Here is a 16,852-nt window from a genome sequence, read left to right on the forward strand (position 1 = left end):
CTGGGAGAAGGGGATGCCCCCTCTGGTCCCCAGACCTCACCCTTCCCAGCCAGCCTGCTTGTCCCTGTCCGAGCTGCACGCTGCATCACACCAGCTTCTCAAAACGGTGCTTGCGTGAGGCTCTCCCCCACCGAGAACCCTTCCTTTCTCCTTCCAGCTTTCTCTTGGAAAGGAAATCCCCAGCCATCCACAGGAGATTTCAGGCTCACTGGGTCACCACTCTAGGCCAGAAGGTGTCATTTTTTGGTTTCGAAAGTCTGACCCACGGTAAAAAGCACATTTTGCTTCACAACCCAATATACGTGCAAAGCAAAAGTTTCACGCAGAAGTACGTGCTTTACCATGTGCAACGCACTCTGCTGTTTTCCCACCCTATTTTCCACGCTGCTTTATACGGATTATAGACACATTGTGGCTGGTGACTCCTGCTTTGAGAAACACCACCTGGTCCCGATCTCCGTTTTTAAAACTCCCCCCTTTATACCCCTCCCCCCATTCTCCATCATAAATTCCTGCAAGAGATTCCTTCCCTTTGCACTTTCCTTGGCCCGCCCAGGCAGGGGTGAATGCTCCCCATCTCCAATCTTCCAGCCCCACAGACTGTACACAGGCCCTAGATTCCAACTGTACACATTTTCTCTTTTCAAGAACAGGGTCGGCACTTTGCTGTACAGCAGAAACTAACACAGCATTGTAAAGCCACTATACTCCAATAAAAATTAAAAAAAAAAAAAAAAAGAACAGGGTTAGGAATTCCCCGGCCATCCAGCGGTTAGGACTCCGCGCTTTCACTGCTATGGGCCCGAGTCTGATCCCGGGTTGGGGAACTAAGATCCCGAAAGTCACGTGGCACATCAGAGAAGGAAAAAAAAAAAAAAACTGGGTCCAAGTCTTTGGAGCCAGTGCACTTAAAATAACTGTCGAATGTTTGATATTATAGAAGAGGGGGCCCGACTGAGACTTTTCTAAATGATGATAAAACTGTAGCGTTTCAAGGCACACCCAAAACCCAGTCTCCAGAGAAGCCCTCGGGTGCCTCACACCCCCATCGGGACCCAGATGCCGCTGCTGACGGTTTCACACTGGCTGTGACACTGACCCTCCGCCACAGTGCTGGGGAAGAGATTCCAGGACTCAGTGGGGAAACTGAGCCTCAGTGAAGTGGACACAGTTGTCACACGGGAAGCGGCTGAATCCACGTGAATCCGTTTTCCAGACTCTAATTCCATGCTCTTTCCAGCAGCCTTCATGGCTTCTGATCCTGTTACATAATCCTGTGTTCCTTACACGCCCTCCAACTTGGGACGCAAGAAAGGAGCGCCCCCGAGTGGGCCACCCTCTCTGCAGCCCCCGTACGTCTAGTGTGTACACCCACGGCTGTCCTGACCCCACCACACAAATGCCCTCATGAGGCAAAGGGGCCCGAGTCAGAAGTCCCCTGGGGACCTGGTTCCCGTCCCACTCTCTCTCTGGCTGGCTGTGTGACATCTGGCAGAGCGTGTACCTCTCTGGGCTTCTCCCTCATCTAGAGCCGGGGGAGCTGAACCTACCGACTCCCAAGGTCCTTCCAGGCTTCTCCTGAATATTCTATCTGCACCATGTGAAGCCATCTGGCCCCAACCGGGAGCCACACCTGGGAAGGAAGAAAAGGCAAAACAGAGGAGGCGAAGATCCAGACCGGGGAACCAAGTCAAAGGAAACAAGGAAAACTCACTCTGCACTCAGCTCACTTCAGACACCACCCTGGCCAGTGGCTTGCTCCTCTTTCCGGAGCCTCCGGTCCCCGGGCGGCCCAGACGCACTGAAGGAGTGAGGAGAGGCGACCCGTGGGGAAACAGAAGAATCACCCTCCGGCCCAGCAGGAGGCCATCCAAGCAGGGCTTCCCTCCCTCCCTCCCGCCCGCAGGTGTGGGGCTGCCTTTCCCGCTCTCACCCTGCTCCAATGAGCTTCGAGCAACCTGCCCTATGGATCAGCGGCCACGCCCCGGGCGCCCACTCACCTCAGCCCCGCAGTCCCTCCTCTTGCAGAGCTGACCCACTGGTCATCTTCTGCCACCGTTTCCACATCCGCTGCTTCCCCCGTAGCATCAGCTAATTCACTGTGCAGAGCAGCACTTATATATAGAAAGTTGCAGCCACGCAGGTTAGCATTAAAATAGAGACTTGACGTTGCTGTGGCAACCAAACAAATGATATTCAAAACGAAAGAAGTATTCTGCAATCGGGTAAGCATGTCCACAGCTTTCCAGCACAGCCGCGCCGTTTCCCCCGCGAGGGTAGGTGGGCCTGGTCCTCCATAAACCTCCTCCCTGTTAAGTCACCAGCTCTGGTTTCAGCTGTGGCCATGGCCCCCTGCACCAGCTCCTTCCTGAAGCCAACTCCTTACCCAGAACAGACCTGAGGCCAAGACACTGAAGGAGTACGATGACCCTGACCAGGCGTATCAGTTTGCAAAAGCTCTACTCCTCAAGCGCCAAGGGGAAGCAAGCCTGTGGCCCTGGTGTTACTCCCAAGGATGCTTCTGGAAACAAAGGGGGTTTCTGCCAACCGTTGGCCACAGGCAAAGACTCAAGAGGCACCAGTGAGCTGAGTGACATTTGGCAGGCTGCTTTCCCTCTCTGAGCCTCAATTTAAAAATAAGGGAGCATACTACTATCTATACAATAGATAACTAATAAGGACCTACTGTATAGCACCGGGAACTCTACTCAATACTCTGTAGTGGCCTAGATGGGAGAAGAATCTAAAAAAGAATGGATATATGTATATGTTTAACTGACTCACTTTGCTGTACACCTGAAACTAACACAACACTGTAAATCAACTATACTCCAATAAAAACAGAAATAAAAAAATAAGAAGGGACAAGGGATGGAGAAGTAGCCTAGTGCCTCCCACCTCTGTGATTCTAGGATGTGCATCTTTTCTCTGTTTTCGTTTCCCTTTTTTTCACTTTCCTTGTTTCCCTAGTCCCTGGGCATATGCCTTAACCCTGCCACATATGCCCTGACGTTGCTGCAGCCCCCAACCTCACGCAGAAGCTACTGGTTCCTAGTCTGCCACATGGAATAAGCCTCTATCGTTCCTGTTCAGCACAGCCAGCACCCAGAATGTACACAGCCGTCAAGTCGAAAGGTTTGGATTTTAGTTATTCAAGGAGCCACCAAGAGCCCAGGGGCCTTAGACAACCCTCTGAGCCTTTCTGAGACTCGTTCACACATTTCAAAATCAGACATGACCTAGAGTGACTAAAATTTAAAAGGTGGACTATACCACGTGCTAGCGAGGTTGCAGAGCAACTGGAAACCTCGTCCACTGCTGGTGGGAATGCAAAATGGTACAGTCACTCTGGAGAGCAGCTTGGTAGTTTCCTATGAAGTTAAACATACACTTACCATATGCCCCAGTAATCAATCCCACTCCTAGGTAGGTACCCAAAAGGAATGAAAATACAGGTCCACACCAAGTCTTATACACGAATGCCCATAGCAGCTTCATTCATAAAGACCCCAAACTGGCAACAACCCAAAAGAAATCAACAGGGATTAAGGAACAAACGATGCTACATCCATGCAATGGACTACTACCTACCAACACAAAGGAACGCACTACGGACACAGGCCACAACCTGGGTCCATCCCGTACACGTTACATTAAGAAGCCAGTCTCAGAAGGTTACCTACTGTATGATTCCCTGTATATGACATTCTCCAAAAGATAAAGCTACAGGAATGGAGGACCCATGAAGGGTCGGGTCAGGGAGGGTGTGAAGGCAAAGGGAGGGTAGGAGGGAGGATCTTGGGGTGATGAAACTCTTCTATGTCCTGGTTGAGGTGGTGGTCACATCAATCTATAATATGTGTTAAAATTCACAGAACTGTACACCCAATAAGGTCAATTTTACTGTGTGACAAAAATGAAAATAAATGCTATTTTCACCTTCAAAAAGTAAAAAAAAAAAAACCACAAATGATGATACTATCTCCTCATAGGATTATTCAGATCAAAAGTTGGGTCCTCACAAGCAAGAAGGATATACTGTACAGCACAGAGAAATACAGCCATTATTTTGTGATAACCTTAAATGGAATATAATCTATAAAAATAGTGAATCACTGTGTTGTACACCCCAAACTAATATAATATTGTAAATCAACTACACTTCAATGAAGAAAGTGGGGTCCTCACCAATAAACTGTAAAATCCTGATAATTATTAGTTATTGGTACCACTTTTTTTTTTTTTTTTTTATTTTGGTATATGTAGGCCTCTCTCTCTTTTTGCCTCTCCCGTTGCGGTGCACAGGCTCCGGACGCACAGGCTCAGCGGCCATGGCTCACGGGCCCAGTCGCTCCGTGGCATGTGGGATCCTCCCGGACCGGGGCACGAACCCGCGTCCCCTGCATCGGCAGGCGGACTCTCAACCACTGCGCCACCAGGGAAGCCCAGCACCCCTTTTAATTACAAAGATCCTCTTCTTGTTCTAGACCAACGGTTCTCAACCTTGGACTGTCAGCACCCGCAGCAGCCGGGAATTTGTTGGAAAGTACAAACTTTTGGGCCTCACCCCAGCCCTCCTGAATCAGAAACTCTGGGGGTGGGGCCCCGCAATCTGTTTTAATAAGCCCTCCGGGTGAGTGATTCCAATGCAGGCTGAAATCTGGGGACCACTGGCCTCCATACACCCATTAGACCCAGCTAAGGCCAGCCCATCATGGAACCGTCTGGCCCTTTAATATGAAAAGCATGGATACAGGCGATGTCTTTCTCCACATCCCCCCTTGTTCACTGACTTCTCCCTCTTTTTTCTTCTCTCCCTGCCTCTGCCTTTACTCTGCCCCCAGGCCAGCAGCTGCCCTGAATGGAGGAGCCAGGGGCCACAGCTCTGTCTGACCACCCCGAGGCGGCAACTGACATGGACTCACGTGCTGTTTCAGCTGAGATGCCTGGAAGGAAGCGTCCCTGTGACCTCAGCTGAGGACCAGGGAGCAACCCTGGGCTGCACAAATCCCCGGCAGGCTCTGCAAACGCTCCTCCCTTCTGACCCAGCCGCCCGCCTCCCAACTCTCAACTCCTATAGCACCGCTCGAATCAAACCCTGGAAAAGCAGCATGTCCCACTTACCCCAGAACAACAACTTCAAAGTCGCTTCGCGTGGATCCTGGCTCCGAAGCCACACAGAGATGACGGATCACAAAGAAGAAATCGGAACCATATGGATTTCACAGTCGGCAAAACAAACAGAATTACAGCATCGGGGTTGGGACGAAGAAACCTGGGGGCTGTGTGTTTGGCCCAGAGCCTGGGCTTGGTGGCCCCCAGCACGGGCTGAGCTCCCCGGCCTCTCGTTCCCGCCCACGACACCCAAAAACAGTGCCAGGGGTGCCCGGCGTGCTGGCCTTCCTTGCCGAGAACTCTGTGAGCAACGCTGCTTCGGCTGACATTTATTGAGTTTTTATGGTCTCTTTTATGGTGCAGTTGAAGATAGTTCAGCTTCTTTTCTAGTATCGTACAAATATGCACAAGCACACTCTGCCATGGGTGACAGCGCCGGGAGCCTCGGGGAGGGGCGGGGTGGAGCAGCTGTGGCCCCTACCCCCACCCCCTTTTACACCACTGGTTCCTTCCTCCCAGAGAGAACCATGCTGGATGTACAGCCAACCGTGCTGGGTGCACCCACTCCTGGCCTCTTTCTCATCACAGAGACTCTTGCCCAGTTTCTAGGGAAACAGCATGGTGGTCCCCGTAGCCAGTGTTTCTGCATCAGGGGCGATTTTGCCCCACAGGGGACACCTGCCAATGTCTGGAAACCTTTACTGGTGGTCACAATGGGGGTGGGAGAGATGGGCAGGTGTACCCGTTCCCTATCGCTGCTGTTAACAAATGACCGCAAACTTAGTAGCTTAAGACAACACAAATTTCTTAGAGTTCTGTATTTCAGAAATGGATCTCACTGTGCTAATATCAAGGTGTCCACGGGACCACGTTCCTTGTGGAGGCTCCAGGGAAGAATCTGTTTCCCTGTCTTGATTTTTAGCTTCTAGAATCCACCTGCATTCCTTAGCTCCTGGCCCCTTCCTCCATCTTCAAAGCCAGCCATGGTGTGTCGAGTCTCTGTCACGCTGCCATCTCTGGTTTTCTCTCTTCTGTCTCCCTCTTCCATTGATAAGGACCCCTGTGATTATACTAGGCCCACCTGGATAATCCAAGCTACTCTCCTCACCTCCAAGTCAGCTGATTTGCAATCTTAATTCCACCTGCAACCTCGAGTCCCCCTGACCATGTGACCTAACATACTCACAGGTTCCAGGAACAGGGACGTGGACACCTGGGTGGGGGGCATCTAGTGAGTAGAGGCAGGGATGCTGCTACACATCCTACAATGAACAGGACCCCCAGGCCCACAACAAAGAACGATTCATCCCCAAACGCCAATAGCGCCGAGGCTAAGAAACCCTGGTACAGCCTACCACTGAGCGGGTCTTAGTTGGTTCCCAGTGACCCTGACTCAAGTCTATTTCCACGGAGAGACTAACCGTAGGACTTTCGAAGGTCATAGAGAAGCTCTGACACATGATTAAGGAGGAATAGTTACCATCCTGTTAAACATTTTAAAGTAGCTTCTGTGACTATTTCAAAATCATCCTCAAATGATTCTTCTTTGATACACAGAAAATACACAGGCTTTTAAAACAAATAAAATACATCTTGCCCACTGAAGGCACACGGGAACATACTGGACATCGATCATGTAAGTCTCTTTGTGTAAATAACTTCAAACAACATGGCTAATTCTGCTTTGCTGTCGGGGATGCAGTTTGGTCTCAGAAATCCCTGAAACAGCAAACCAGAGTTGCTCACAGCCCCGTGTCCTCTCTCCCCTCCCCCCCAGGGAGGGCTGAGCCACCAGCAGCTGATGAGGATTCCTAACGACGCTGCAGATCTCAGACCCCCACACCAAATGCCCTCCAGCCCCTGGGCTCCTGTGGGTACCCAGGGGGACCCCCACATGGGCGAGGCTGCAGGGGGGCCCCATCCAGCCCTGCAGATGGCAGGGGCCACCCAGAAAGGATGCGCCCCAGCCAAGGCAACCTCCGCCCCGCCGCGTGGGCCATCTGCTAGCTGGGTTTTCCAGAGTGGGTCAAGAAGAGGCAGCAGAGAGCGAGTCGGTGATGGTTTCTTGGCAATTCCCCGGCGGGAACAGGCAGGAGAGGAAACTGAGCTTCAAACAGCCATCTGCCCAGGGGTAGGCATGCATTTACAGCTCCCAAGTGGCAGCGCTTGGCGGGACTGGACCCCAGGTGGCCCTGAGGCTTTCTCAGGGTGACAAGCTCAAGGTCGCACCATGAACAAGACATGACACTGAGGGAGGGCTGAACCTGCACATCTGGCTCTGGACCTCTTAGCCAGTCAGCTTTCCTCTCACCTGCTCACTGTGGCAGCTTCCTGAGCACCGCCCAGCACAGCTCAACTGCTGGGCATCCTCCCGGGCCAAAAGCCTCCTTCAAGACCCGGGGCCCACGGCTCCCACCTCCAAGGGGTGCAGAGGGGGCAGGAGGAGTGCTATTTTCACGCGGCCACAGCAGTTCCTCTGTAGTTCAGTCCCCACCGTGAGTCTCCTCCCTCCACAGACCAGAGAGCCCTGTTGTAGCAGGAGCGCCCACCCCCGCTTCCCTTTTCCATTTCCCAAGAACGGCTTTCACCAGATCGAACATTAGTCATGCAAATGCCAAGAGAAGTTCAAAGATGCTCTGATAATGGGATTTTCTAATACAAGCAGCTGCTGCTGCTGGACCCAGACCTTCTCAACTTCTCCACTCTCTTACTGGATCCCCCACCTTTTGGGGCCTCCGGGGTCAGCTTTTCCATCTCCTGTAACGTGTGGGGCTGTTTTTCACACGTGGATTCTTGTGGCAGAGGGAAAGCCTCAAAGGCATGACCTGGCGTCTCCAAGCGCAGTGATCTAGGGGCCTGGAAACCACCATGGGCTCCAATGGCACCTTCCCAGCCTCAGCAACTACGAGGCCAGAAGCAACTCGTGACAGTTACCCACTCCGTGTGCCTGTCCCACAGCTACACACACCCCTGCTTCTGGTGAGAGCACCCTGATTTTTTGGGGGGGGTGCACCTTTCCCCCACTCTGTCATCACGGCTTGTGGGGACAGGTAGCCCTCACCTCTCCAAGGAGCCTAGTCTATCCCCCTGGCCATAGTGACTAGAGCTCTGGGATGGGCAGGTGACCCAGAGGCTAAATCCCTGAACTCTGGTTGGAATTATTGGAGAGAAGAAGCAGTGTTATATAGACTATAAGCCTGAAGCTACTGATGGTCACCTTGACACCCTACAGGAAAAAAACCCCACAAAACCTCCCTGAGAATAGAAGCCACACAGAAAAGGAGCTGGTGAGGGACAGAGGGAAGAGATGGGGAAGGGGGAAGGGGAGACATCAGACTGCTGACCCTGTGTAAGCCCCTTGATCAAACCATGCCTGAAGCTGACATCCTGGGACTGTTTCAGTTACACCAACCTATAAATTTCTTTTTCGTCTGAAGCCAATTTGATTGGCATTTCTGTAAGATGTGATAGAAAGAGTTGTGCCTAACATTCTCTCGGCACAGGCCAGAGCATAATATCAACAGCAGCAAAATTTAAACAACGTAAAGCAGAGAGTATGAGAGATTCAGCCCCTTCCATCAGCCTGCATCTGTGGTAAAGTCTTCTCCCAAAGACATATGCATTTCCAAAGATGCTCTGTACTAGCTTCCTATGGCCACTGTAAAAAATTACCACAGACTTGGTAGCATAAAACAGCAGCAGTATATTCTCTCTCAGTTCTGGAGGCCAGGAGTCCAAAATCTGTATTACTGAACTGAATTCAAGGTTTTGGCAGGGGCCACGTTCCCTCTGGAGGTTCTAAGGGAGAAGCCGTCCCTTGCCTCTTCCGGTTCCTGGTGGCTGCCAGCCTCCCTTGGCTTGTAGTCACATCACTCTGCCTCTGCTCATACCCCTCCTCTTCTGTGCAGAGCAAAATCTAACCTAATCTCTGCCTCCCTCTAATGAGGGCTACTGGGACTGCATTTAGGGCCATCTGGGTAACCCAGGATAATCTCCTCATCCTAAAATCCGCAACTTGGTCACATCTGCAAAGACCCTTTTACCAAATCAGATAACGTGCCCAGGTTCTGGGGATTAGAATATGGACACATCTTTGGGAGCCATTCTCAGCTGTCTCCCCCAGACCCCACCCCCAGTCTGGCCAAGTCAGACCCTTATGGGAAATGCGAATGAGACAGGTCACCATTCACAGGTCCGAGGCCTCACAGGGTCTGCTCGGCAGACCAAGTGGCACTGGGAGAAGAAATAACCAGAGTCGTTAAAACGGGGTCAGAGTAGAAGACAGGCAAGGGAGCAGAGCGCCAGGCCCCCAGGATGAGGTCCGTTCAGGGACATTTGGGGCAGCTGGAGTCAGGGGCCTGTCTGCTTGAGGGTAAAATGCAACTTGACCTCAGAGCAAGATGAAGATGATGAGAAGACACCCCGCACGTGCTCTCCAATGTCCCCAGTGAGCAGGAGGGATGGGGGCGGCATGGGGGGAGGGGTTCCCTCTGTAACGGAAGCAGGAGTGATGGAGGTAAAATGAGGGAGTATGATGTGTGACGGGAAGCCACGTCCAGATGGGCTGTTTCTCACAGCTTCGGTGAGTCTGGCCTGTACCTGTTGTCCAGGGGGCCCCAGCACCAGAGAAAAGGAAGGGAAAGACCACCAGCTGGAGAGAACGGAACCTGGCAAGGGTGGGGCCTTGCCTCTGGGGTGTCCCCGCGCCCCACTGTCAGGAGAACAGAGGCTGGCCACGCCCATAAGGGTGTCTGGGTGGACCCGGATCCACGTGGGGTGTCCACTGCTGCCACCCGCCTCCCCCGCCCCCAACAGGGCTCGGGCAGCTGGGGAAGGTCCTCCCACCCCCACTGACCACAAGCGGAAGCAGCCTCCCGCCACGAGGGGAGTTGCGTCAGGACACGCCCACATCTCTAGGGAAACACGATGAGCAAAAGGGACTTTTGAGCTTCCGTTGCGGTCTGCAGACCTGGCTCATGAGGCAAAGTAGGGTTCCCCAAAGCGTAGGCATTCCCATAACACTACCAACACCCAAGATGACCCCGTAGGTGGTGCCCAAGATGACCTGGCAGGGCTAAGAGGCCCGTTTTTAAACAGTGTCGTACTCATTTTAAGGACTATTGGGGAAACCCATATACAACCAGCACATACGGAGTGTGTGGTCACTGTCATTCTGCACGGGCAGCAATGATCCGCTTTGACTGGCTCCTTGGGGGGCTCACTGAATGCCTCCCCTTTACTTCTTCATGCAGACTAGTGCCCCCGCCCCCGAGTTTATCTCTGGCTGAATACCTCCCTGGAGACCCACACAGAGGACCGGGCCACCCTCACCAGCCTCAAGCCAGGATGTCTGTTTACCCGCAATCAAGTCAGTTCTTTGAGAGTACAACTTGGATACTGCCCTGCTCTGCCCTGGCTTGCGGTGACGTTCATCCGAGGTAAGAAACCATCCCCCCGTAAGTCTTTAGAGAGACCCCAAGTAGTAGACGCTGATTCTGTAACTGAGGGAAGCTGACAGCAACGTCCCTTAACCTTGATGCTGACCCCGAGGTGTGGTCACGTCCCATTTTGTAAAGAGCCAGGGTGTGTTGTCTCTGACACTATCTGTACCAAACAGTGGTCTTGACCGTGGTCCCTTCTGCAAGAACTAGTCTGGGCCTGTGATCTTTCCTTCAGAATTTAACACACCCCACAGTTGAGACTGAGGCCTCACGTGAAGATACCCACCAGTTCCTCCCAAACCTCTTGAGCTGCCACATGAGAAGCGCAGTAACGTCACACCAGCACCCCTGAGGGGCAGCCCCCAACACTTGATAGCCCAGCTCTTCCTGTCAGCGGCATCAGTGCCCCCATACCCCTTCCCTCAAATGGCCAGTGGAGCCTGGGCTCTCCTCCAACTGGAAGGCAGAGACCGGCTGTGTCAGGGTTCCCAGGACCACCCAGGTCTGATCATTCACTAGGAGGACTCCTAGCGCTGGGTATGTAGCCATGATCTATTACAGCAAAAGGATACAATAAAGGGAAATGGTGCCCGGGGCCAAGCCCTGAGGAAACCGGGTGCAGGCTTCCAGGAGTCCCCTCCCAGTGCAGCCACAAGGGACGCACTGAATTCCTCCAGCAATGAGCTGTGACAGCTGTAGGAAGTGTGTCTACCAGGGACGCTCAGAGACTCAGAGTCCAGGGGCTCTGTGGGGGGCTGGTCTCATAGGCACCCTCTGCCTGACACACAGCAAAACCCCGGACTCCCAGAAGGAAAAGCAGGTGCTCAGCGTAAGCTACAATGTCTTTAAGAGCAGTTTCCATAAGAGCCACCCTTATCATTTGGGGAATGCTGGGAACCCTCCCTAACTTCAAGGTCCCGGACGGACGTCAGCCAAAGACCAAGCGAGCTTTGTAAGGGAGAGCGGTCTCAGGCCGGCTCTGTGAACGGTCTTTGCACACTGGGTATACTGATAGAATGTTCCTTAGAAGGGACCTCCCCCGCTGTCTCTGGCCCATTCAGTGGTAGATTCCTGCCACGGACGCCTAGGCAGGTGACAAGTCTCTGAAACGCTTGTGCTGATGGAGAGCTCACTCCCTTACAAAGTGTGCTGGTCCATGGTTGGCCTGTGCTCACCGACAGCACTTTTCTCCCAGGAACACCGGCCTCCAAGTGCAATATTTCTCGTTGATGAACACTTCATATAATAACCACCACTACTTACTATCGCTCTATGTCAGGCACTGGGCCCAGCACGTGACACACATGAGCTCATTTAATATAATATTCACGGTTTACAACGGCATCAGCTATGGCTTAGACGCATGTGAGGACGTGCCCAAGTTTCCATTTTAATGGGCGTGAACTCTGCTCTATTTGCCCCTATAGCTTCCCCGGGGAGCCTGTCTTTCACTGACCACATTATCGTTTTCGGCATGACATCATACCACTGTTTCTCTTGTTTACTTAATATTTTTAGTTGACTCGCTTCTTTTTACTTTCAAAAACATTTTATTTCTCAGAAAAGTTTAGAGTATTCTCTGAATGGAAAACGAGTAACACCTGCCAGAAATCCACAGCACAAAAATAATTACAACCAAAAAACCAAGCAATGCTATTCAATCCTAGGTAGACAGTACTACCTGCTGAGGCCTGTTCTCACCCAGCACCACCCGAAACTCTCCTTAACTGAGAGCACTGCAAAAGGAAAACCCTTCTCCTTTTCTGATTCAATGGTACTGAAAGCCTTGCCCATAGACCACTGAGACCCACCTTTGCCCAGCCTTTTGGGAAACGCTACACGATTACCCTACGCGCTACAGGAACCTGCCCTGCCGGGCTCACTGTCAGGTAACAGGGAAGCAGGGGCTCCCTGCTACCTGTGTGCCCCACCCCTGATCCCACATCTGGAGGCAGGATATTCCAGCTCCTTCCTCCCCATTGGCTCCTTTGCTCTCCGGCCTCTGCGGCCACTGTGCCCTGGAGTCACGCGCCATCGGCATCCACCTGGGTCAGCTGCCCCTTCTGCTCCCAGCCTGGCCCCCTGTTCGCCCTCATTCCTAGTTTCTGCTCCCATGGGCTCCACTCAGCTGGCCTGACCTTGGGGAGAGAAAATGCCAGCAAAGACTCTGTCCCTCTGGCCCATTTCCTAAATCAAGAGGAGGCCAGGAGAGAGGGGCAGAGGGACTCTCGGGGGCGAGTCATCATCTGGAATGTAGGAGTGGATCTGGGATGGGGGAAGAGCAATCAGAAGCTGGAAATGCGCCATTCATCTCAAACAGGGGACTACATCCAGATTCCCCTTTTCCCAATGACCCTCTGGTCCGGCCCCACCACGGACGGGCTCGAAGGAGTCACCCAATCGGAGGCAGAGGGTCCCACTCAGAAGCCATCCAGGGTGGCAGCCCAGAAGGCATCAGAGACCCCTAAGCACAGAAAGGCAGTGGGATGGCTGAGAGCTGGGGCTTGTGAGACAAAGAGACCCGAGTCCTGACTCCACCATCCCCCTGGCTGAGTGACTTTCCACATCTGAGACATGGGATCAAAATCATACCTACCCCACAGGCCTGTCGTTGGGTAGCGGGAGGCGCCCAGGGTCTGGCCTCAGGAACATTATTTCTGTGGAGCTGGGCTCTGAGTCTGAGGCCAAGAACCAGAATAGGAAACGGCCGAAGGTAGGGTGTGTGACGGCGGGCGTACTCACCCCCGTGTGCAGAGAACAGCCCGACAGGTGGAGCCCAGCCCCACAGGTGTTTGTGTCAGACAGGTGAGGGCTCAGCCTGCAGGTCAGGGGCCTACATGTAAAAACCAGGAAATTTCCCATGAAAAAATAAAGTCATCTCATGAAAACTCAAAAAGGCCATACTGAAGTTGCCCTGACAGGGTGAGGATAAACGTTGCCATCTTCCCTGCCGTCCTCTGATGCGGTGGTTTTCAGCCTGGCTGCCTGTGAAAATCATCTGGGAGATTTTTTCTTGTTTTTTGGCCACGCCATGCAGCTTGTGGGATCTCAGTTCCCCGACCAGGGATTGAACCCGGGCCCTGGCAGGGAAAGCCCGGAATCCTAACCACCAGGGAACTCCGCATCTGGAAGTGTTAAAGCCACCTGGATGCCCAGTAATCCCCCGGCCCATGAAACAGGATGTCCCGGGGAGAGACCTGGAGGTGGCTGCCCTGCAAGCTCGTAGGTGATTCTAACATGCGGCCAACAGGGCTGCCCGACTGTCTTCACGGCCACCACCTGCCTCACGGGGGCTGTTATCGGACACGACCCGGCCCACAGCTTGTTCAGCCAGGGTTAATAACAGGAAAGGCTGGGGCCCCGGGACACAAAGCCAGCACGCAGACCCCACCAGCTGCCCCTGCTCTGACCGTCAGTCATTCCACAGCAGCAATGCTGGCCGGCGTGGTCCCCGGGTCCTCTCAGGGCTGTATCACCTCTGCCCATCCTGGGAAAAGCCAAAGGCCGAAGCTTACTGAGGGCCAGGAGTGCGCTGGAAAAGCGCATAGGGAGGCTTCCCCCGCCCAAGGTCTGGGGACGGCCCCAAAGGCATTCAGGTTTCGACTTTGCTGCTGGGGAAGAGGTTCTTCTGTCTTAAAATACACTTTCTGTAAAGCTCTGGAGCCAGACCAAGCCCACAGAAACCCCAGGTTCCATCACTCACTGACAGAATGATCCTTCTGTCCACAAGCCTCCCAGATCCACAGAAGTCGATAATGAATGTAAGGGAAGGAACAGAGCAGACCGCTTGCAGCAGCGCTGTTTCTGAGACGTGATGGGGAGAGCCAGGGACAACGGCTCGGGGACGGACTGGCACCCGTGGTCTGTCTGGCCCTAGGATTGGCGCATTACTGGCTTACAGGCAATCTGGGGCGCTGCCCACTGGTTTTGTGCCATTTCTCTAAAAAGCGGGGCCTAAAAAGAAGAAAGCCAGTGTCGGGATGTGACAGTTTGCCAGCCTGTATTGTGATTCTGGGTGTACGGAGTGACGCTGCGCCTGTCTTGCCCAGGGCAGGAAGCACGATGGAGACGTAACAGGAGACGCTCCCTGCCCGGGGACCCAAGTGAGAGCAAGGCGAAGGCTCGCGGGAATGAGGCAAGGAAATGGGATTTTGATTGCACAAAGTGTGACAGGGCCAGAGAACAGTGACAAGTGACATGTGAATCACAAAGATGAGAGCTTCCCAGGATGCAACATGTCCAAACAGGCCAGGTGGCTCAGCCTGAGAAACAGGAAAATGGGGCAGAGTGTGAAACACAGTTTGAGGCCAGCGATACCTCTCCCCTGCCAGCGTGGGCTGGGATCTTTCACAGTCGCTGGTTAACAATCCTGGAAGTCAGAATGGTTTTCGTTTGAGCCTCTTCTCTAAGTATAGGGTCTGTCTGCTATCCCCGAGGCCCGGGGGAAAGCCATGGTATAGATGACAAAATGATAGCACGGACCCTCGCTCTATAAAGCGTGGTCCACGCACCAGCAACGGTGAGCTTGTTAGAAACGTAGCATCCAGGCCCTTCCCCGGACCTCCAGGGTCTGAATCTGCGGTTCGCTAAGCACCCCAGGTGAACTGTGCTCCGGTTAAGGTTTGAGAAGCTCTTACCTGCAGCACAGGTTCTTTTACTGCCGCACAAGGTACCTCTCAGGGCACTAACCACGTGCTGATCAAGCTCGTAACAATCACACAGACAGCTAACTTTACAGGTGGTTTCCGTTTAGGCATCTTACACTGAACTTTTTTCCCCATCAAATTCAAGGCTGCAGCTACTTCCTCGGTTCCCGACTCACAGACCAACTGAGGTGATCGCTGATTAAAATGTCTCCCCACAGCCACTGAACTTGATAGAGTAACCTTTCCAGATTTATTCGCCCATCTGTTCACTTATTTATTTACCTGTTTGCTGCGCTCATTCAAACACTTAGTGGGCACCTACTATATGTCAGGCACTGAGAAGCAGAAGATAAACGACCCGGCCCGGTCCTGGGAAGAAGAGTGCCTCCCGCAGAGAGAGAAAGATGGCGGACAGGCAGTCACGGTGCAGAGTGACGGATGTGTGCGCTGCTAAGGGGAAAAACCAAGGGGTCCACAAAGGCATCGTGGGAGGAAATGCTGCCTACAGGCCATCATAACCACATGGCTTTCTCTTTACCGGGCTTTTCGCTTTGCATTTTCTGCTCCCTCCCGTCTTGCATTCTATCGGATTGACTGCATTTTCTTTATTCTCCCTCCAACCCCACAAACTTGGTATTTATAGAGTCTATTTATACTACTTAGGTGGTTACACTGACGTTTTTTAACACGTACACTTGACTTCAAGCATAAAGTTGATCAATAGCTCTTTTCTGCTTCTGAATAATACAAAACGCTGCAGTGCTTTCACTTTGATCTCCTCCAGTGACCTTCCAGGTGTCCGGAGTTTGGATCAGTGGAAGGGGCTGTTTTCCCACAAGTCCTGGGGCTACCTGGTTTTCTGCTATCTCCTGCCACTGATCATTTTTCAGAAAAACTAAAAATTTCAAATTGACTCAGGCAGAAATAGAAAACCCGCATAGATCTATAACCTTCAAAGGAATCGATTCTGCGGCCTAAAAGCTACCTTAAAAAAACGATAATGGGTTTATGTGGTTTTACTGACAAAGTTTTCTCAAACCTTTAAGGAAAAGGCGACACTTAATACAATCTCTCCCAGAAATAGAGAGAAAAACCATCAGTTCCTTTTTATAATACCCTGATACCAATCTTCAAAGGAAAACAACGTAAGAATTCAAAGCCTAACCTAACCTCACAGAGCACAGGTATAAAAATCCTAAATACACATTAGCAAATCCTGGGGATGGAAGGACCGTCTTATGCCCTCAATAAAGTTTTCCTAAATAAGAAATAAAAAGCACAGTCTATGCAGTAATAAATACGTTTGACTAGACTACCATTTAAAAATTCCACATGACAAAATATACCATTTTAAAAAAACGAAAAAGCAATGCTTAAAAGACAGCGTGACGGAAAAGTGAGCAGAGTACGAACATGAAATTCACAGGAGAGGAATTCTGAAAGGCAAATACACATATGGAAATATACACAACCTCACTAGCAATGAAGGAAACGCAAACACAAGTTAAGTCTGAGGTGCAATATTTTACACGTTCAGATGGCAAAAATAAGCGTGCCTTGTTGGCAAGGGGAGTGGATATTGTAATACTCTGTATATTTGCAAAACCTCTTTGGAAAATATAGTGGCAAAATCCGAAGGTACATCCTCAT

The 16,852-nt window shown here is 52.0% G+C and overlaps 1 protein-coding gene across 9 annotated transcripts in view; it reads right to left on the reverse strand.

The window, feature by feature from the left end:
• Positions 1–16,852, reverse strand: part of GAS7 (growth arrest specific 7) — a 194,442-nt gene that overhangs the window by 102,381 nt on the left and 75,209 nt on the right. The window contains exons 1-2 of one of the 9 annotated variants that reach the window (XR_003438041.1): positions 2,001–2,666; positions 1,715–1,801 (exon numbers count right to left, since the gene is read on the reverse strand). The exons of the other annotated variants lie outside the window; for them this stretch is intronic. The gene's annotated coding sequence lies outside the window, so the exon portion shown is untranslated. Of the gene's footprint in view, positions 1–1,714; positions 1,802–2,000; positions 2,667–16,852 lie in introns of those variants that run through there. 9 annotated transcript variants of the gene reach the window in all.

This window comes from Aethalodelphis obliquidens, unplaced genomic scaffold, assembly GCF_003676395.1.
Source record: "Aethalodelphis obliquidens isolate GAN/ISIS:26980383/991018 unplaced genomic scaffold, ASM367639v1 scaffold38, whole genome shotgun sequence".
Lineage (NCBI taxonomy): Eukaryota > Metazoa > Chordata > Mammalia > Artiodactyla > Delphinidae > Aethalodelphis > Aethalodelphis obliquidens.